The following is a 19868-nucleotide window of genomic DNA, read 5'->3' on the forward strand; positions in this document are numbered from 1 at the left end:
ACTGAAGCGGCCCACTGATCTGGATACAGACTGGATCTGGTGGCTACGGTGACCTCGGAATAAGGGATTTCTTTAAAAGACTCTTTTATTCATATAAGATTTTCTCCAACTTTTCAGATGGAGGCATGATAAAGAGATTGTCTTGATTGGGCTTGTGGTTATTGGTGGACCGAGGGGACTTTTGTGAGTTTTACTCCTCCCTTTTGGAGTGGAGGGGGGGGGCTGACGAAACGCATGTGGGCAGGCGTCGTCACCCTTGATGACCCTTCGTCAGTGGTTTACCAGAGGCAGCGCACAGGCCCGAGGGTTCGTAGACACAGCTCGAGTTTCTCTTCATTGTCGCATAAATCTTTCGCCTTTTACTAAAGATTTCCGTGGAGGGGAACTTTTGCGAGTGACCTGTATTTTTGGGTGCTCTGCTCACAGCAGAGCTACATCGAAATGTCAAGAGCAGAATCAATTTGGCCGTCCGCCAACACGCTGCAGGAGGGCGTGCCACTGGTCATCGTCTGTATTTGCACTCTCTGCGTTTGCGCTGTCAGCACTTAGTGTTTATTTAGCTGGCATGGGAAGGCAGCACTTTCTTGTACGTGACGGGATGCAAATTCTGGAAGGCTCTCTTTAGTGACGGGTCCAAACAAAGATCTCATCAGCTCCTCTAGCCCTATCGGCGACTCGTGCACTTCAAGCCTTCTTAGCGACGGCGCAAGTGGCTGACTGCGTTGGTGGTATAGTGGTGAGCATAGCTGCCTTCCAAGCAGTTGACCCGGGTTCGATTCCCGGCCAACGCATGTCCTTTGGCTCGGGCTGATGTCGAAGCAGAACTCCTTCTGTGACCTGTGGCTCCTCCCAAAACTTTTGGATGGATCATTCGGAAGCCGAAAAGAGCTAGCTCTCCCTGTCGGGGAATCGAACCCCGGTCTTCCGCGTGACAGGTGGAGATACTGTCCACTACACTAACGAGGAGCTGCGCATGTTGCCGTTTCTCCCCCAACCGACACTACTGCACCGACATAACTGAACAATGCATGGCTTTTTCTGACGCTGACACAGCCCTAGCACCGTCAAATTCCGGATGGACCCATCATTAGCTAAAGTCGCATAACATTTGGAACACTACCCGTTGCAGGGGTCATTGTTTGGACTCTTTTTTTTTTTTTTTAAATTGCGCTTTAAACAAAAAGGATTGTGTCAATGCAACTGAACAACATTAATTAGGAACACAGTGTGTCAATAAAGCAAAATGACAGTTAAAGGCATTTCGTCATTGAAATCGGTGATGTAATCATTCAGTTAAGTTCAGTTTAAATAGTATCTGTGCAATAATTTGCAATCAAGTCAACGATATCGCTGTACATGAAGTGTCCCCAGCTATGCCTGCCAGAGGCGACAGAGGCAAGGAACCAAAACTCGATCGGTGAAAAAATGGAGAAAAAACCCGATGAGAAACCAGGCTCAGTCGGGGAGACAGTTCTCCTCTGGTCAGAAGAAACCAGCAAATCAGTTCCAGGCTGCAGAAAAGTCAGACTGTGCAGAAGAATCATCTGTTTCTGTGGTCTTGTCCTGGTGGTCGTCTGAGACAAGGTCTTTACAGGGGATCTGTATCTGGGGCTCATCTAGTTGTCCGATAGGGCTTTCTAGGTGTTGATCAACCATTTTGTCTGGATACTGACTGGATCCGGGTGACTGAAGCGGCCCACTGATCTGGATACAGACTGGATCTGGTGTCACGGTGACCTCGGAATAAGGGATTTCTTTAAAAGACTCTTTTATTCATATAAGATTTTCTCCAACTTTTCAGATGGAGGCATGATAAAGAGATTGTCTTGATTGGGCTTGTGGTTATTGGTGGACCGAGGGGACTTTTGTGAGTTTTACTCCTCCCTTTTGGAGTGGGGTGGGGGCTGACGAAACGCATATGGGCAGGCGTCGTCACCCTTGATGACCCTTGGCGAGCGTAGTGGTTTACCAGAGGCAGCGCACAGGCCCGAGAGTTCGTAGACACAGCTCGAGTTTCTCTTCATTGTCGCATAAATCTTTCACCTTTTACTAAAGATTTCCGTGGAGGGGAACTTTTGCGAGTGACCTGTATTTTTGGGTGCTCTGCTCACAGCAGATCTACATTGAAATGTCAAGAGCAGAATCAATTTGGCCGTCCGCCAACACGCTGCAGGAGGGCGTGCCACTGGTCATCGTCTGTATTTGCACTCTCTGCGTTTGCGCTGTCAGCACTTAGTGTTTATTTAGCTGGCATGGGAAGGCAGCACTTTCTTTGACGTGACGGGATGCAAATTCTGGAAGGCTCTCTTTAGTGACGGGTCCAAACAAAGATCTCATCAGCTCCTCTAGCCCTATCGGCGACTCGTGCACTTCGAGCCTTCTTAGCGACGGCGCAAGTGGCTGACTGCTGACTGCTGACTGCGTTGGTGGTATAGTGGTGAGCATAGCTGCCTTCCAAGCAGTTGACCCGGGTTCGATTCCCGGCCAATGCATGTCCTTTGGCTCGGGCTGATGTTGAAGCAGAACTCCTTCTGTGACCTGTGGCTCCTCTCAAAACTTTTGGATGGATTGTTTGGAAGCCGAAAAGAGCTAGCTCTCCCCGTCGGAAAATCGAACCCCGGTCTTCCGCGTGACAGGCGGAGATACTGTCCACTATACTAACGAGGAGCTGCGCATGCTGCCGTTTCTCCCCCAACCGACGCTACTGCACCGACATAACTGAACAATGCATGGCTTTTTCTGACGCTGACACAGCCCTAGCACCGTCAAATTCCGGATGGACCCATCATTAGCTAAAGTCGCATAACATTTGGAAAACTACCCGTTGCAGGGGTCATTGTTTGGACTCTTTTTTTTTTTTTTTTTTTTTTAATTACGCTTTAAACAAAAAGGATTGTGTCAATGCAACTGAACAACATTAATTAGGAACACAGTGCGTCAATAAAGCAAAATGACAATTAAAGGCATTTCGTCATTGAAATAGGTGATGTCATCATTTAGCTAAGTTCAGTTTAAATAGTATCTGTGCAATAATTTGCAATCAAGTCAACGATATCGCTGTACATGAAGTGTCCCCAGCTATGCCTGCCAGAGGCGACAGAGGCAAGGAACCAAAACTCGATCGGTGAAAAAATGGAGAAAAAACCCGGTGAGAAACCAGGCTCAGTCGGGGCGACAGTTCTCCTCTGGTCAGAAGAAACCAGCAAATCAGTTCCAGGCTGCAGAAAAGTCAGACTGTGCAGAAGAATCATCTGTTTCCTGTGGTCTTGTCCTGGTGGTCGTCTGAGACAAGGTCTTTACAGGGGATCTGTATCTGGGGCTCATCTAGTTGTCCGATAGGGCTAGAGGTGTTTCAGGGCCATAGAGGTCCTTTCTAGGTGTTGATCAACCATCTTGTCTGGATACTGACTGGATCCGGGTGACTGAAGCGGCCCACTGATCTGGATACAGACTGGATCTGGTGGCTACGGTGACCTCGGAATAAGGGATTTCTTTAAAAGACTCTTTTATTCATATAAGATTTTCTCCAACTTTTCAGATGGAGGCATGATAAAGAGATTGTCTTGATTGGGCTTGTGGTTATTGGTGGACCGAGGGGACTTTTGTGAGTTTTACTCCTCCCTTTTGGAGTGGAGGGGGGGGGGCTGACGAAACGCATGTGGGCAGGCGTCGTCACCCTTGATGACCCTTCGTCAGTGGTTTACCAGAGGCAGCGCACAGGCCCGAGGGTTCGTAGACACAGCTCGAGTTTCTCTTCATTGTCGCATAAATCTTTCGCCTTTTACTAAAGATTTCCGTGGAGGGGAACTTTTGCAAGTGACCTGTATTTTTGGGTGCTCTGCTCACAGCAGAGCTACATCGAAATGTCAAGAGCAGAATCAATTTGGCCGTCCGCCAACACGCTGCAGGAGGGCGTGCCACTGGTCATCGTCTGTATTTGCACTCTCTGCGTTTGCGCTGTCAGCACTTAGTGTTTATTTAGCTGGCATGGGAAGGCAGCACTTTCTTGTACGTGACGGGATGCAAATTCTGGAAGGCTCTCTTTAGTGACGGGTCCAAACAAAGATCTCATCAGCTCCTCTAGCCCTATCGGCGACTCGTGCACTTCGAGCCTTCTTAGCGACGGCGCAAGTGGCTGACTGCTGACTGCTGACTGCTGACTGCGTTGGTGGTATAGTGGTGAGCATAGCTGCCTTCCAAGCAGTTGACCCGGGTTCGATTCCCGGCCAACGCATGTCCTTTGGCTTGGGCTGATGTTGAAGCAGAACTCCTTCTGTGACCTGTGGCTCCTCCCAAAACTTTTTGATGGATCATTCGGAAGCCGAAAAGAGCTAGCTCTCCCCGTCGGGGAATCGAACCCCGGTCTTCCGCGTGACAGGCGGAGATACTGTCCACTATACTAACGAGGAGCTGCGCATGTTGCCGTTTCTCCCCCAACCGACACTACTGCACCGACATAACTGAACAATGCATGGCTTTTTCTGACGCTGACACAGCCCTAGCACCGTCAAATTCCGGATGGACCCATCATTAGCTAAAGTCGCATAACATTTGGAACACTACCCGTTGCAGGGGTCATTGTTTGGACTCTTTTTTTTTTTTTTTTTTTTTAAATTGCGCTTTAAACAAAAAGGATTGTGTCAATGCAACTGAACAACATTAATTAGGAACACAGTGCGTCAATAAAGCAAAATGACAGTTAAAGGCATTTCGTCATTGAAATCGGTGATGTCATCATTCAGCTAAGTTCAGTTTAAATAGTATCTGTGCAATAATTTGCAATCAAGTCAACGATACCGCTGTACATGAAGTGTCCCCAGCTATGCCTGCCAGAGGCGACAGAGGTAAGGAACCAAAACTCGATCGGTGAAAAAATTGAGAAAAAACCGGTGAGAAACCAGGCTCAGTCGGGGAGACAGTTCTCCTCTGGTCAGAAGAAACCAGCAAATCAGTTCCAGGCTGCAGAAAAGTCAGACTGTGCAGAAGAATCATCTGTTTCCTGTGGTCTTGTCCTGGTGGTCGTCTGAGACAAGGTCTTTACAGGGGATCTGTATCTGGGGCTCATCTAGTTGTCCGATAGGGCTAGGGTGTTTCAGGGCCATAGAGGTCCTTTCTAGGTGTTGATCAACCATCTTGTCTGGATACTGACTGGATCCGGGTGACTGAAGCGGCCCACTGATCTGGATACAGACTGGATCTGGTGGCTACGGTGACCTCGGAATAAGGGATTTCTTTAAAAGACTCTTTTATTCATATAAGATTTTCTCCAACTTTTCAGATGGAGGCATGATAAAGAGATTGTCTTTATTTGGCTTGTGGTTATTGGTGGACCGAGGGGACTTTTGTGAGTTTTACTCCTCCCTTTTGGAGTGGAGGGGGGGGGGGCTGACGAAACGCATGTGGGCAGGCGTCGTCACCCTTGATGACCCTTGGCGAGCGTAGTGGTTTACCAGAGGCAGCGCACAGGCCCGAGGGTTCGTAGGCACAGCTCGAGTTTCTCTTCATTGTCGCATAAATCTTTCGCCTTTTACTAAAGATTTCTGTGGAGGTGAACTTTTGCGAGTGACCTGTATTTTTGGGTGCTCTGCTCACAGCAGAGCTACATCGAAATGTCAAGAGCAGAATCAAATTGGCCGTCCGCCAACACGCTGCAGGAGGGCGTGCCACTGGTCATCGTCTGTATTTGCAGTCACTGCGTTTGCGCTGTCAGCACTTAGTGTATATTTAGCTGGCATGGGAAGGCAGCACTTTCTTGTACGTGACGGGATGCAAATTCTGGAAGGCTCTCTTTAGTGACGGGTCCAAACAAAGATCTCATCAGCTCCTCTAGCCCTATCGGCGACTCGTGCACTTCGAGCCTTCTTAGCGACGGCGCAAGTGGCTGACTGCGTTGGTGGTATAGTGGTGAGCATAGCTGCCTTCCAAGCAGTTGACCCGGGTTCGATTCCCGGCCAACGCATGTCCTTTGGCTCGGGCTGATGTCGAAGCAGAACTCCTTCTGTGACCTGTGGCTCCTCCCAAAACTTTTTGATGGATCATTCGGAAGCCGAAAAGAGCTAGCTCTCCCCGTCGGGTAATCGAACCCCGGTCTTCCGCGTGACAGGCGGAGATACTGTCCACTATACTAACGAGGAGCTGCGCATGTTGCCGTTTCTCCCCCAACCGACACTACTGCACCGACATAACTGAACAATGCATGGCTTTTTCTGACGCTGACACAGCCCTAGCACCGTCAAATTCCGGATGGACCCATCATTAGCTAAAGTCGCATAACATTTGGAACACTACCCGTTGCAGGGGTCATTGTTTGGACTCTTTTTTTTTTTTTTTTTTTTAAATTGCGCTTTAAACAAAAAGGATTGTGTCAATGCAACTGAACAACATTAATTAGGAACACAGTGCGTCAATAAAGCAAAATGACAGTTAAAGGCATTTCGTCATTGAAATCGGTGATGTCATCATTCAGCTAAGTTCAGTTTAAATAGTATCTGTGCAATAATTTGCAATCAAGTCAACGATACCGCTGTACATGAAGTGTCCCCAGCTATGCCTGCCAGAGGCGACAGAGGTAAGGAACCAAAACTCGATCGGTGAAAAAATTGAGAAAAAACCGGTGAGAAACCAGGCTCAGTCGGGGAGACAGTTCTCCTCTGGTCAGAAGAAACCAGCAAATCAGTTCCAGGCTGCAGAAAAGTCAGACTGTGCAGAAGAATCATCTGTTTCCTGTGGTCTTGTCCTGGTGGTCGTCTGAGACAAGGTCTTTACAGGGGATCTGTATCTGGGGCTCATCTAGTTGTCCGATAGGGCTAGGGTGTTTCAGGGCCATAGAGGTCCTTTCTAGGTGTTGATCAACCATCTTGTCTGGATACTGACTGGATCCGGGTGACTGAAGCGGCCCACTGATCTGGATACAGACTGGATCTGGTGGCTACGGTGACCTCGGAATAAGGGATTTCTTTAAAAGACTCTTTTATTCATATAAGATTTTCTCCAACTTTTCAGATGGAGGCATGATAAAGAGATTGTCTTTATTTGGCTTGTGGTTATTGGTGGACCGAGGGGACTTTTGTGAGTTTTACTCCTCCCTTTTGGAGTGGAGGGGGGGGGGGCTGACGAAACGCATGTGGGCAGGCGTCGTCACCCTTGATGACCCTTGGCGAGCGTAGTGGTTTACCAGAGGCAGCGCACAGGCCCGAGGGTTCGTAGGCACAGCTCGAGTTTCTCTTCATTGTCGCATAAATCTTTTGCCTTTTTCTAAAGATTTCTGTGGAGGTGAACTTTTGCGAGTGACCTGTATTTTTGGGTGCTCTGCTCACAGCAGAGCTACATCGAAATGTCAAGAGCAGAATCAAATTGGCCGTCCGCCAACACGCTGCAGGAGGGCGTGCCACTGGTCATCGTCTGTATTTGCAGTCACTGCGTTTGCGCTGTCAGCACTTAGTGTTTATTTAGCTGGCATGGGAAGGCAGCACTTTCTTGTACGTGACGGGATGCAAATTCTGGAAGGCTCTCTTTAGTGACGGGTCCAAACAAAGATCTCATCAGCTCCTCTAGCCCTATCGGCGACTCGTGCACTTCGAGCCTTCTTAGCGACGGCGCAAGTGGCTGACTGCGTTGGTGGTATAGTGGTGAGCATAGCTGCCTTCCAAGCAGTTGACCCGGGTTCGATTCCCGGCCAACGCATGTCCTTTGGCTCGGGCTGATGTCGAAGCAGAACTCCTTCTGTGACCTGTGGCTCCTCCCAAAACTTTTTGATGGATCATTCGGAAGCCGAAAAGAGCTAGCTCTCCCCGTCGGGGAATCGAACCCCGGTCTTCCGCGTGACAGGCGGAGATACTGTCCACTATACTAACGAGGAGCTGCGCATGTTGCCGTTTCTCCCCCAACCGACACTACTGCACCGACATAACTGAACAATGCATGGCTTTTTCTGACGCTGACACAGCCCTAGCACCGTCAAATTCCGGATGGACCCATCATTAGCTAAAGTCGCATAACATTTGGAACACTACCCGTTGCAGGGGTCATTGTTTGGACTCTTTTTTTTTTTTTTTTTTTTTAAATTGCGCTTTAAACAAAAAGGATTGTGTCAATGCAACTGAACAACATTAATTAGGAACACAGTGCGTCAATAAAGCAAAATGACAGTTAAAGGCATTTCGTCATTGAAATCGGTGATGTCATCATTCAGCTAAGTTCAGTTTAAATAGTATCTGTGCAATAATTTGCAATCAAGTCAACGATACCGCTGTACATGAAGTGTCCCCAGCTATGCCTGCCAGAGGCGACAGAGGTAAGGAACCAAAACTCGATCGGTGAAAAAATTGAGAAAAAACCGGTGAGAAACCAGGCTCAGTCGGGGAGACAGTTCTCCTCTGGTCAGAAGAAACCAGCAAATCAGTTCCAGGCTGCAGAAAAGTCAGACTGTGCAGAAGAATCATCTGTTTCCTGTGGTCTTGTCCTGGTGGTCGTCTGAGACAAGGTCTTTACAGGGGATCTGTATCTGGGGCTCATCTAGTTGTCCGATAGGGCTAGAGGTGTTTCAGGGCCATAGAGGTCCTTTCTAGGTGTTGATCAACCATCTTGTCTGGATACTGACTGGATCCGGGTGACTGAAGCGGCCCACTGATCTGGATACAGACTGGATCTGGTGGCTACGGTGACCTCGGAATAAGGGATTTCTTTAAAAGACTCTTTTATTCATATAAGATTTTCTCCAACTTTTCAGATGGAGGCATGATAAAGAGATTGTCTTGATTGGGCTTGTGGTTATTGGTGGACCGAGGGGACTTTTGTGAGTTTTACTCCTCCCTTTTGGAGTGGAGGGGGGGGGCTGACGAAACGCATGTGGGCAGGCGTCGTCACCCTTGATGACCCTTCGTCAGTGGTTTACCAGAGGCAGCGCACAGGCCCGAGGGTTCGTAGACACAGCTCGAGTTTCTCTTCATTGTCGCATAAATCTTTCGCCTTTTACTAAAGATTTCCGTGGAGGGGAACTTTTGCAAGTGACCTGTATTTTTGGGTGCTCTGCTCACAGCAGAGCTACATCGAAATGTCAAGAGCAGAATCAATTTGGCCGTCCGCCAACACGCTGCAGGAGGGCGTGCCACTGGTCATCGTCTGTATTTGCACTCTCTGCGTTTGCGCTGTCAGCACTTAGTGTTTATTTAGCTGGCATGGGAAGGCAGCACTTTCTTGTACGTGACGGGATGCAAATTCTGGAAGGCTCTCTTTAGTGACGGGTCCAAACAAAGATCTCATCAGCTCCTCTAGCCCTATCGGCGACTCGTGCACTTCGAGCCTTCTTAGCGACGGCGCAAGTGGCTGACTGCTGACTGCTGACTGCTGACTGCTGACTGCGTTGGTGGTATAGTGGTGAGCATAGCTGCCTTCCAAGCAGTTGACCCGGGTTCGATTCCCGGCCAACGCATGTCCTTTGGCTCGGGCTGATGTTGAAGCAGAACTCCTTCTGTGACCTGTGGCTCCTCCCAAAACTTTTTGATGGATCATTCGGAAGCCGAAAAGAGCTAGCTCTCCCCGTCGGGGAATCGAACCCCGGTCTTCCGCGTGACAGGCGGAGATACTGTCCACTATACTAACGAGGAGCTGCGCATGTTGCCGTTTCTCCCCCAACCGACACTACTGCACCGACATAACTGAACAATGCATGGCTTTTTCTGACGCTGACACAGCCCTAGCACCGTCAAATTCCGGATGGACCCATCATTAGCTAAAGTCGCATAACATTTGGAACACTACCCGTTGCAGGGGTCATTGTTTGGACTCTTTTTTTTTTTTTTTTTTTTTAAATTGCGCTTTAAACAAAAAGGATTGTGTCAATGCAACTGAACAACATTAATTAGGAACACAGTGCGTCAATAAAGCAAAATGACAGTTAAAGGCATTTCGTCATTGAAATCGGTGATGTCATCATTCAGCTAAGTTCAGTTTAAATAGTATCTGTGCAATAATTTGCAATCAAGTCAACGATACCGCTGTACATGAAGTGTCCCCAGCTATACCTGCCAGAGGCGACAGAGGTAAGGAACCAAAACTCGATCGGTGAAAAAATTGAGAAAAAACCGGTGAGAAACCAGGCTCAGTCGGGGAGACAGTTCTCCTCTGGTCAGAAGAAACCAGCAAATCAGTTCCAGGCTGCAGAAAAGTCAGACTGTGCAGAAGAATCATCTGTTTCCTGTGGTCTTGTCCTGGTGGTCGTCTGAGACAAGGTCTTTACAGGGGATCTGTATCTGGGGCTCATCTAGTTGTCCGATAGGGCTAGGGTGTTTCAGGGCCATAGAGGTCCTTTCTAGGTGTTGATCAACCATCTTGTCTGGATACTGACTGGATCCGGGTGACTGAAGCGGCCCACTGATCTGGATACAGACTGGATCTGGTGGCTACGGTGACCTCGGAATAAGGGATTTCTTTAAAAGACTCTTTTATTCATATAAGATTTTCTCCAACTTTTCAGATGGAGGCATGATAAAGAGATTGTCTTTATTTGGCTTGTGGTTATTGGTGGACCGAGGGGACTTTTGTGAGTTTTACTCCTCCCTTTTGGAGTGGAGGGGGGGGGGCTGACGAAACGCATGTGGGCAGGCGTCGTCACCCTTGATGACCCTTGGCGAGCGTAGTGGTTTACCAGAGGCAGCGCACAGGCCCGAGGGTTCGTAGGCACAGCTCGAGTTTCTCTTCATTGTCGCATAAATCTTTCGCCTTTTACTAAAGATTTCTGTGGAGGTGAACTTTTGCGAGTGACCTGTATTTTTGGGTGCTCTGCTCACAGCAGAGCTACATCGAAATGTCAAGAGCAGAATCAAATTGGCCGTCCGCCAACACGCTGCAGGAGGGCGTGCCACTGGTCATCGTCTGTATTTGCAGTCACTGCGTTTGCGCTGTCAGCACTTAGTGTTTATTTAGCTGGCATGGGAAGGCAGCACTTTCTTGTACGTGACGGGATGCAAATTCTGGAAGGCTCTCTTTAGTGACGGGTCCAAACAAAGATCTCATCAGCTCCTCTAGCCCTATCGGCGACTCGTGCACTTCGAGCCTTCTTAGCGACGGCGCAAGTGGCTGACTGCGTTGGTGGTATAGTGGTGAGCATAGCTGCCTTCCAAGCAGTTGACCCGGGTTCGATTCCCGGCCAACGCATGTCCTTTGGCTCGGGCTGATGTCGAAGCAGAACTCCTTCTGTGACCTGTGGCTCCTCCCAAAACTTTTTGATGGATCATTCGGAAGCCGAAAAGAGCTAGCTCTCCCCGTCGGGGAATCGAACCCCGGTCTTCCGCGTGACAGGCGGAGATACTGTCCACTATACTAACGAGGAGCTGCGCATGTTGCCGTTTCTCCCCCAACCGACACTACTGCACCGACATAACTGAACAATGCATGGCTTTTTCTGACGCTGACACAGCCCTAGCACCGTCAAATTCCGGATGGACCCATCATTAGCTAAAGTCGCATAACATTTGGAACACTACCCGTTGCAGGGGTCATTGTTTGGACTCTTTTTTTTTTTTTTTTTTTTTAAATTGCGCTTTAAACAAAAAGGATTGTGTCAATGCAACTGAACAACATTAATTAGGAACACAGTGCGTCAATAAAGCAAAATGACAGTTAAAGGCATTTCGTCATTGAAATCGGTGATGTCATCATTCAGCTAAGTTCAGTTTAAATAGTATCTGTGCAATAATTTGCAATCAAGTCAACGATACCGCTGTACATGAAGTGTCCCCAGCTATGCCTGCCAGAGGCGACAGAGGTAAGGAACCAAAACTCGATCGGTGAAAAAATTGAGAAAAAACCGGTGAGAAACCAGGCTCAGTCGGGGAGACAGTTCTCCTCTGGTCAGAAGAAACCAGCAAATCAGTTCCAGGCTGCAGAAAAGTCAGACTGTGCAGAAGAATCATCTGTTTCCTGTGGTCTTGTCCTGGTGGTCGTCTGAGACAAGGTCTTTACAGGGGATCTGTATCTGGGGCTCATCTAGTTGTCCGATAGGGCTAGAGGTGTTTCAGGGCCATAGAGGTCCTTTCTAGGTGTTGATCAACCATCTTGTCTGGATACTGACTGGATCCGGGTGACTGAAGCGGCCCACTGATCTGGATACAGACTGGATCTGGTGGCTACGGTGACCTCGGAATAAGGGATTTTTTTAAAAGACTCTTTTATTCATATAAGATTTTCTCCAACTCTTCAGATGGAGGCATGATAAAGAGATTGTCTTGCCTTTTTTCTTGTCTTGGACTTTTGTGAGTTTTACTCCTCCCTTTTGGAGTGGGGGGGGGGGGGGGGGGGCTGACGAAACGCATGTGGGCAGGCGTCGTCACCCTTGATGACCCTTATATATATATATATATAAATTGTCAACATTTACTGTGTGGTACAACTTAAAATAACTATTTCCTATGTTAAATTAACTTTATTCCTGTGATGCAAAGCTGAATTCTTCAGCATCATTTATACTCTTCAGTGTGTCATATGATCCAGAAATCATTATTTATATGATTATTTGCTCACAAAACATTTCTTATTGTAATCAATGTTGATATTATCATTGTCACTACAATGATGAAAGCACATTATTTTCGGAAGGTTGACGTGATGCTGAAGACTGGAGTAATAATTCAGAAAATTCAGCTTTTCATAACAGGAATAAATTACAATGATTAGAAAATATATTCAAATATAAAAAAAATTGTAAAAATAAAGACACACACACACACACACACACACATACATATATATATATATAATATATATATATATATATATTATGAATTATAAAATACATTTGATATATTTAATTTGAATCTATATTTCAGGAATGTTAAGATGATGCATGCTGTGTCAAGACCCATCCACCCGTCTCACTCCACCATAACATCACACCAGACACTTTGAGAGCGGAGGATCAAAGGTCAGAAGGGTTTCTTCCGGATGCAGGTAAATAAATAATTCATACAGGCACTTATGTGTGTAAACTGTCTGTCTCATATGTGCACACAACACCGAGACAAATATTTTAATAAAGTAATGCTGTTAATCTTCTGTAGAACACCACACCATCTGCCATAACTGCGTCCCTCGTTCAGCTCACACTGGACCCCTCAGAACGGCTGGTCTTCGTGTTGGACCATAGATGGACAGATCTGTTGAGAACTGCCTCTCTTGAACATCTCTTGGCAACGCAACATAGGAGCAAGGATCTTCTTAAACGGGTTGAAGGCTTGTTTTTTTTTCTGTGTCTTCCACAAATTGTATTATTATTAATATTATTGTAGCTGTTGTTGTTTAATCTACAATTTTAAATTATTTAATTGATTTCCATTTGTTAAATAAAACATCAGAAGTATTGGCCTTGTTTACACTGTACTTTAGTGTGTTAATTAATTGTATTGACTTGCTTTATTTTATCTTGCTCAGTTTTGTAAACACTAAATGTTAGTAACAGCTATTATTAAACTCCGTAAATAAATATTTTATTTAAAATACTCTTACCAGTCAAATGTTTTTCAGCAGTAAGATTTTTAATGTTTTTTGAGAATTTCTTCTGCTCACCAAGCCTGCCTTTATTTTATCCAAAGTACAGCAAAAACTGTAGCATTTTAAATATTCTTACTATTTTAAATCAGCTGCTTTCTATTTCAATTCAATTCAATTCAAGTTTATTTGTATAGCGCTTTTTACAATACAAATTGTTACAGAAAATTATGTTTCTACAATATTTAGTAGTAGCTTATAAGTGGTGACTGTCCGTTTGTGCACGTATGACAGGATTTGTAGAAAAATTCATACAAGACGTAGTCAGCCAGACGATGAACATTATTAATTTTATTAATAATTAATAATTATTATATGATGCAGTCACACATGTAGCAATAGTTGTTAGTTCTGTTTGTTGATTCAGGGTTAGGATCATCTGGGGTCCTCTGAGGGTCAGCATCATCTCTTCTCAGGTGTTCTGGATCCAGACTGGAGCTTGTGTAAATCCTAGTTACCACGGGATGAAGATCCCAGCAGAAACAGAGACACATAGAGACATCATTAGCATAGCTGCTGTTCCAACAGAGTAAAATTAATTAGTTTAACCCAAGCTAAAGAATAAGAATGCACATTTGATCAGATACAACTACACTCACAATTTAAGATACATTATTCGAATGCTTGGCGAAAGAGATGCGTTTATAATCTAGATTTAAACAGAGAGAGTGTGTCTGAACCCCGAACATCATCAGGAAGGCTATATATTTGAATATATACTATAATTTATTTCTGTGATGCACAGCTGTATTTTCAGCATCATTCATCCAGTCTTCAGTGTCACATGATCTTCAGAAATCAGAATAATATGATGATTTACTGCTCAAGAAAAATGTATTATTATTATTATTACTGTTGTTGTTATGTTATGTTGAAAACAGCCAAGTACAATCTTTTCAGTTTCTTACATGAATAGAAAGTTCAGAAGAACAGCATTTATCTGAAATATATATATATATATTACATTTTCATCATCAACATTTTTAATCTTTATCATCACTTTTAATCAATTTAAATCATCCTTGCTAAAAAAAAGGCATTAATTTCTGTCATTTCTTTCCCCCCAAAAGAATGGTACAATCTATATTGTTAAGAAAGCTTTTTATTTCAAATAAATGCAGATCTTTGGATCTTTCTATTTAAAGAATCCCTGGGGGGTTTAAAATATTGATATTACTAATAATAATAATATTTTTTCTTGATCAGTAAATCATCATGTTATTCTGATTTCTGAAGATCATGTGACACTGAAGACTGGAGAAATGATGCTGAAAATACAGCTGCTCATCAGAAATAAAATACATTTTACTATATGTTCAAATAGAAAGCAGTTATTTTAACTAGTAAAAATATTTCAACAATATTATTGCTTTTACTGTATTTTGGACCAAATAAAGGCAGGCTTGGTGAGAATTACAAATCTTACTGTTCAAAAACATTTAAGTGGTAGTGTAATATTTTTTTTCTGTGTTCTCCACAACTTTAGATTTTATTATTGTTGTTGTTGTTGAATCTATACATTTAAATATTTTCATGTATTTCAATTTGTTAATTAAAATACTATAAGTATGTGGCCTTGTTTGAACTGTATTGAACTGTGTGTTAAGTTTTATTGATTAAAAAATGTATACATTTTGTTGATTTTCTTTTAAATTGATATTACATTTTATTTACTTGCTCAGATATGTAAACACTGAATGTTAATAACTGTTACCATTAAACATACATAATTATTTAATATAAAACATATTTGTATTGTTTTTTTCTGTTCTCCACATCTTTATTTTTATTATATCTGTTGCTGTTGTTTAATAACCTAAGATTATTTTATGTATATTTATTTAATTATTATATATTTTTGTTATTTTTTCTTTTAATTTTTATAAGTATATTACTTTACTATAAATAAAATGAAAAACTTACTTTTTTGTAAGTTTTAGTTATATTTCATATATATGGGTTTTCTGTACAGTTATACACATATAAATAGATGTATCTTTATAAATAAAGGCCTGAAACATTATCAAAGTGTTCTTTTTAATTATTCACATTTTTCTATATTAAAAATAACTATTCCCTATTATAATGTATATGTTTCTTAAGATCGTTGCACATTTTGTACACCATACAAAAGAACAATTATTACAAGTTTTATTTTATCTTTGTTCACAAAGTTCGTCTATTATATGTTAATCGTACTTAAAGTGTATCTAGATGAAAAAACGAATACAAACTCATTTTATGGTATTTGTGGCCGAGACGGGATTCGAACCTCTAATTCTGTGTATTTTTTTCGTCCCGCCTCCCTGGAATTTCCTTCGTTGCTATTGGCTAGTCAGCGCTCTACACCTATCCGCGACTGGCCTCCGCGTGACAGGCGGAGATACTGTCCACTATACTAACGAGGAGCTGCGCATGTTGCTGTTTCTCCCCCAACCGACGCTACTGCACCGACATAACTGAACAATGCATGGCTTTTTCTGACGCTGACACAGCCCTAGCACCGTCAAATTCTGGATGGACCCATCATTAGCTAAAGTCGCATAACATTTGGAACACTTCCCGTTGCAGGGGTCATTGTTTGGACTCTTTTTTTTATTTTATTTTTTTATTGCGCTTTAAACAAAAGGATTGTGTCAATGCAACTAAACAACATTAATTAGGAACAAAGTGCGTCAATAAAGCAAAATGACAGTTAAAGGCATTTCGTCATTGAAATCGATGATGTCATCATTCAGCTAAGTTCAGTTTAAATAGTATCTGTGCAATAATTAGCAATCAAGTCAACGATATCGCTGTACATGAAGTGTCCCCAGCTATGCCTGCCAAAGGTGACAGAGGCAAGGAACCAAAACTCGATCGGTGAAAAAATGGAGAAAAAACCCGGTGAGAAACCAGGCTCAGTCGGGGAGACAGTTCTCCTCTGGTCAGAAGAAACCATCAAATCAGCTCCAGGCTGCAGAAAAGTCAGACTGTGCAGAAGAATCATCTGTTTCCTGTGGTCTTGTCCTGGTGGTTGTCTAAGACAAGGTCTTTACAGGGGATCTGTATCTTGGGCTCATCTAGTTGTCCCGGTCTCCGCTGTGTTTCAGGGCCATAGAGGTCCTTTCTAGGTGTTGATCCACCATCTTGTCTGGATACTGACTGGATCCGGGTGACTGAAGCGGCCCACTGATCTGGATACAGACTGGATCGGGTGGCTACGGTGACCTCGGAATAAGGGATTTCTTTAAAAGACTCTTTTATTCATATAAGATTTTCTCCAACTTTTCAGATGGAGGCATGAGAAAGAGATTGCCTTGATTGGGCTTGTGGTTATTGGTGGACCGAGGACAGAGCTACATTAAAATGCAATAGCAGAATCAATTTGGCCGTCCGCCAACACGCTGCAGGAGGGCGTGCCACTGGTCATCGTCTGTATTTGCACTCTCTGCGTTTGCGCTGTCAGCACTTAGTGTTTATTTAGCTGGCATGGGAAGGCAGCACTTTCTTGTACGTGACGGGATGCAAACCCTGGAAGGCTCTCTTTAGTGACGGGTCCAAACAAAGATCTCATCAGCTCCTCTAGCCCTATCGGCGACTCGTGCACTTCGAGCCTTCTTAACGACGGCGCAGGTGGCTGACTGGTGACTGCGTTGGTGGTATAGTGGTGAGCATAGCTGCCTTCCAAGCAGTTGACCTGGGTTCGATTCCCGGCCAACGCATGTCCTTTGGCTCGGGCTGATGTCGAACCAGAACTCCTTCTGTGACCTGTGGCTCCTCCCAAAACTTTTGGATGGATCGTTCGGAAGCCGAAAAGAGCTAGCTCTCCCTGTCGGGGAATCGAACCCCGGTCTTCCGCGTGACAGGCGGAGATACTGTCCACTATACTAACGAGGAGCTGCGCATGTTGCTGTTTCTCCCCCAACCGATGCTACTGCACCGACATAACTGAACAATGCATGGCTTTTTCTGACGCTGACACAGCCCTAGCACCGTCAAATTCCGGATGGACCCATCATTAGCTAAAGTCGCATAACATTTGGAACACTACCCGTTGCAGGGGTCATTGTTTGGACTCTTTTTTTTTTTTTTTAAATTGCGCTTTAAACAAAAAGGATTGTGTCAATGCAACTGAACAACATTAATTAGGAACACAGTGTGTCAATAAAGCAAAATGACAATTAAAGGCATTTCGTCATTGAAATCGGTGATGTCATCATTTAGCTAAGTTCAGTTTAAATAGTATCTGTGCAATAATTTGCAATCAAGTCAACGATATCGCTGTACATGAAGTGTCCCCAGCTATGCCTGCCAGAGGCGACAGAGGCAAGGAACCAAAACTCGATCGGTGAAAAAATGGAGAAAAAACCCGGTGAGAAACCAGGCTCAGTCGGGGCGACAGTTCTCCTCTGGTCAGAAGAAACCAGCAAATCAGTTCCAGGCTGCAGAAAAGTCAGACTGTGCAGAAGAATCATCTGTTTCCTGTGGTCTTGTCCTGGTGGTCGTCTGAGACAAGGTCTTTACAGGGGATCTGTATCTGGGGCTCATCTAGTTGTCCGATAGGGCTAGAGGTGTTTCAGGGCCATAGAGGTCCTTTCTAGGTGTTGATCAACCATCTTGTCTGGATACTGACTGGATCCGGGTGACTGAAGCGGCCCACTGATCTGGATACAGACTGGATCTGGTGGCTACGGTGACCTCGGAATAAGGGATTTCTTTAAAAGACTCTTTTATTCATATAAGATTTTCTCCAACTTTTCAGATGGAGGCATGATAAAGAGATTGTCTTGATTGGGCTTGTGGTTATTGGTGGACCGAGGGGACTTTTGTGAGTTTTACTCCTCCCTTTTGGAGTGGGGGGGGGGGCTGACGAAACGCATATGGGCAGGCGTCGTCACCCTTGATGACCCTTGGCGAGCGTAGTGGTTTACCAGAGGCAGCGCACAGGCCCGAGAGTTCGTAGACACAGCTCGAGTTTCTCTTCATTGTCGCATAAATCTTTCGCCTTTTACTAAAGATTTCTGTGGAGGGGAACTTTTGCGAGTGACCTCTATTTTTGGGTGCTCTGCTCACAGCAGATCTACATCGAAATGTCAAGAGCAGAATCAATTTGGCCGTCCGCCAACACGCTGCAGGAGGGCGTGCCACTGGTCATCGTCTGTATTTGCACTCTCTGCGTTTGCGCTGTCAGCACTTAGTGTTTATTTAGCTGGCATGGGAAGGCAGCACTTTCTTTGACGTGACGGGATGCAAATTCTGGAAGGCTCTCTTTAGTGACGGGTCCAAACAAAGATCTCATCAGCTCCTCTAGCCCTATCGGCGACTCGTGCACTTCGAGCCTTCTTAGCGACGGCGCAAGTGTCTGACTGCTGACTGCTGACTGCTGACTGCGTTGGTGGTATAGTGGTGAGCATAGCTGCCTTCCAAGCAGTTGACCCGGGTTCGATTCCCGGCCAACGCATGTCCTTTGGCTCGGGCTGATGTTGAAGCAGAACTCCTTCTGTGACCTGTGGCTCCTCCCAAAACTTTTTGATGGATCATTCGGAAGCCGAAAAGAGCTAGCTCTCCCCGTCGGGGAATCGAACCCCGGTCTTCCGCGTGACAGGCGGAGATACTGTCCACTATACTAACGAGGAGCTGCGCATGTTGCCGTTTCTCCCCCAACCGACACTACTGCACCGACATAACTGAACAATGCATGGCTTTTTCTGACGCTGACACAGCCCTAGCACCGTCAAATTCCGGATGGACCCATCATTAGCTAAAGTCGCATAACATTTGGAACACTACCCGTTGCAGGGGTCATTGTTTGGACTCTTTTTTTTTTTTTTTTTTTAAATTGCGCTTTAAACAAAAAGGATTGTGTCAATGCAACTGAACAACATTAATTAGGAACACAGTGCGTCAATAAAGCAAAATGACAGTTAAAGGCATTTCGTCATTGAAATCGGTGATGTCATCATTCAGCTAAGTTCAGTTTAAATAGTATCTGTGCAATAATTTGCAATCAAGTCAACGATACCGCTGTACATGAAGTGTCCCCAGCTATGCCTGCCAGAGGCGACAGAGGTAAGGAACCAAAACTCGATCGGTGAAAAAATTGAGAAAAAACCGGTGAGAAACCAGGCTCAGTCGGGGAGACAGTTCTCCTCTGGTCAGAAGAAACCAGCAAATCAGTTCCAGGCTGCAGAAAAGTCAGACTGTGCAGAAGAATCATCTGTTTCCTGTGGTCTTGTCCTGGTGGTCGTCTGAGACAAGGTCTTTACAGGGGATCTGTATCTGGGGCTCATCTAGTTGTCCGATTGGGCTAGAGGTGTTTCAGGGCCATAGAGGTCCTTTCTAGG

The 19868-nt window shown here is 44.9% G+C and overlaps 21 non-coding genes across 21 annotated transcripts; 16 read left to right on the top strand and 5 right to left on the bottom strand.

The window, feature by feature from the left end:
- The first annotated feature begins 318 nt into the window (after positions 1 to 318).
- Positions 319 to 433, top strand: LOC132145824 (U5 spliceosomal RNA). Its single transcript, XR_009434588.1, has one exon. It is a non-coding gene; the product is annotated as a U5 spliceosomal RNA (small nuclear RNA).
- Positions 434 to 719: 286 nt separating this feature from the next.
- Positions 720 to 791, top strand: trnag-ucc (transfer RNA glycine (anticodon UCC)). Its single transcript has one exon. It is a non-coding gene; the product is annotated as a tRNA-Gly (tRNA).
- Positions 792 to 2005: 1214 nt separating this feature from the next.
- Positions 2006 to 2120, top strand: LOC132146073 (U5 spliceosomal RNA). The gene has a single exon (XR_009434822.1). It is a non-coding gene; the product is annotated as a U5 spliceosomal RNA (small nuclear RNA).
- A 300-nt stretch (positions 2121 to 2420) lies between these two features.
- Positions 2421 to 2492, top strand: trnag-ucc (transfer RNA glycine (anticodon UCC)). Its single transcript has one exon. It is a non-coding gene; the product is annotated as a tRNA-Gly (tRNA).
- A 1248-nt stretch (positions 2493 to 3740) lies between these two features.
- Positions 3741 to 3855, top strand: LOC132145998 (U5 spliceosomal RNA). Its single transcript, XR_009434752.1, has one exon. It is a non-coding gene; the product is annotated as a U5 spliceosomal RNA (small nuclear RNA).
- A 307-nt stretch (positions 3856 to 4162) lies between these two features.
- trnag-ucc (transfer RNA glycine (anticodon UCC)) lies at positions 4163 to 4234 on the top strand. The gene has a single exon. It is a non-coding gene; the product is annotated as a tRNA-Gly (tRNA).
- A 103-nt stretch (positions 4235 to 4337) lies between these two features.
- On the bottom strand, positions 4338 to 4409 carry trnad-guc (transfer RNA aspartic acid (anticodon GUC)). The gene has a single exon. It is a non-coding gene; the product is annotated as a tRNA-Asp (tRNA).
- Positions 4410 to 5486: 1077 nt separating this feature from the next.
- LOC132146065 (U5 spliceosomal RNA) lies at positions 5487 to 5601 on the top strand. The gene has a single exon (XR_009434814.1). It is a non-coding gene; the product is annotated as a U5 spliceosomal RNA (small nuclear RNA).
- Positions 5602 to 5887: 286 nt separating this feature from the next.
- trnag-ucc (transfer RNA glycine (anticodon UCC)) lies at positions 5888 to 5959 on the top strand. The gene has a single exon. It is a non-coding gene; the product is annotated as a tRNA-Gly (tRNA).
- A 1251-nt stretch (positions 5960 to 7210) lies between these two features.
- Positions 7211 to 7325, top strand: LOC132146104 (U5 spliceosomal RNA). Its single transcript, XR_009434851.1, has one exon. It is a non-coding gene; the product is annotated as a U5 spliceosomal RNA (small nuclear RNA).
- A 286-nt stretch (positions 7326 to 7611) lies between these two features.
- Positions 7612 to 7683, top strand: trnag-ucc (transfer RNA glycine (anticodon UCC)). The gene has a single exon. It is a non-coding gene; the product is annotated as a tRNA-Gly (tRNA).
- Positions 7684 to 7786: 103 nt separating this feature from the next.
- trnad-guc (transfer RNA aspartic acid (anticodon GUC)) lies at positions 7787 to 7858 on the bottom strand. The gene has a single exon. It is a non-coding gene; the product is annotated as a tRNA-Asp (tRNA).
- A 1071-nt stretch (positions 7859 to 8929) lies between these two features.
- On the top strand, positions 8930 to 9044 carry LOC132145999 (U5 spliceosomal RNA). Its single transcript, XR_009434753.1, has one exon. It is a non-coding gene; the product is annotated as a U5 spliceosomal RNA (small nuclear RNA).
- A 314-nt stretch (positions 9045 to 9358) lies between these two features.
- On the top strand, positions 9359 to 9430 carry trnag-ucc (transfer RNA glycine (anticodon UCC)). Its single transcript has one exon. It is a non-coding gene; the product is annotated as a tRNA-Gly (tRNA).
- A 103-nt stretch (positions 9431 to 9533) lies between these two features.
- Positions 9534 to 9605, bottom strand: trnad-guc (transfer RNA aspartic acid (anticodon GUC)). The gene has a single exon. It is a non-coding gene; the product is annotated as a tRNA-Asp (tRNA).
- A 1076-nt stretch (positions 9606 to 10681) lies between these two features.
- On the top strand, positions 10682 to 10796 carry LOC132146066 (U5 spliceosomal RNA). The gene has a single exon (XR_009434815.1). It is a non-coding gene; the product is annotated as a U5 spliceosomal RNA (small nuclear RNA).
- Positions 10797 to 11082: 286 nt separating this feature from the next.
- trnag-ucc (transfer RNA glycine (anticodon UCC)) lies at positions 11083 to 11154 on the top strand. Its single transcript has one exon. It is a non-coding gene; the product is annotated as a tRNA-Gly (tRNA).
- A 103-nt stretch (positions 11155 to 11257) lies between these two features.
- trnad-guc (transfer RNA aspartic acid (anticodon GUC)) lies at positions 11258 to 11329 on the bottom strand. Its single transcript has one exon. It is a non-coding gene; the product is annotated as a tRNA-Asp (tRNA).
- A 7162-nt stretch (positions 11330 to 18491) lies between these two features.
- Positions 18492 to 18606, top strand: LOC132146035 (U5 spliceosomal RNA). Its single transcript, XR_009434786.1, has one exon. It is a non-coding gene; the product is annotated as a U5 spliceosomal RNA (small nuclear RNA).
- A 307-nt stretch (positions 18607 to 18913) lies between these two features.
- trnag-ucc (transfer RNA glycine (anticodon UCC)) lies at positions 18914 to 18985 on the top strand. Its single transcript has one exon. It is a non-coding gene; the product is annotated as a tRNA-Gly (tRNA).
- A 103-nt stretch (positions 18986 to 19088) lies between these two features.
- On the bottom strand, positions 19089 to 19160 carry trnad-guc (transfer RNA aspartic acid (anticodon GUC)). The gene has a single exon. It is a non-coding gene; the product is annotated as a tRNA-Asp (tRNA).
- Between the last annotated feature and the right edge of the window lie 708 nt (positions 19161 to 19868).

Source organism: Carassius carassius, chromosome 8 (assembly GCF_963082965.1).
Source record: "Carassius carassius chromosome 8, fCarCar2.1, whole genome shotgun sequence".
Lineage (NCBI taxonomy): Eukaryota > Metazoa > Chordata > Actinopteri > Cypriniformes > Cyprinidae > Carassius > Carassius carassius.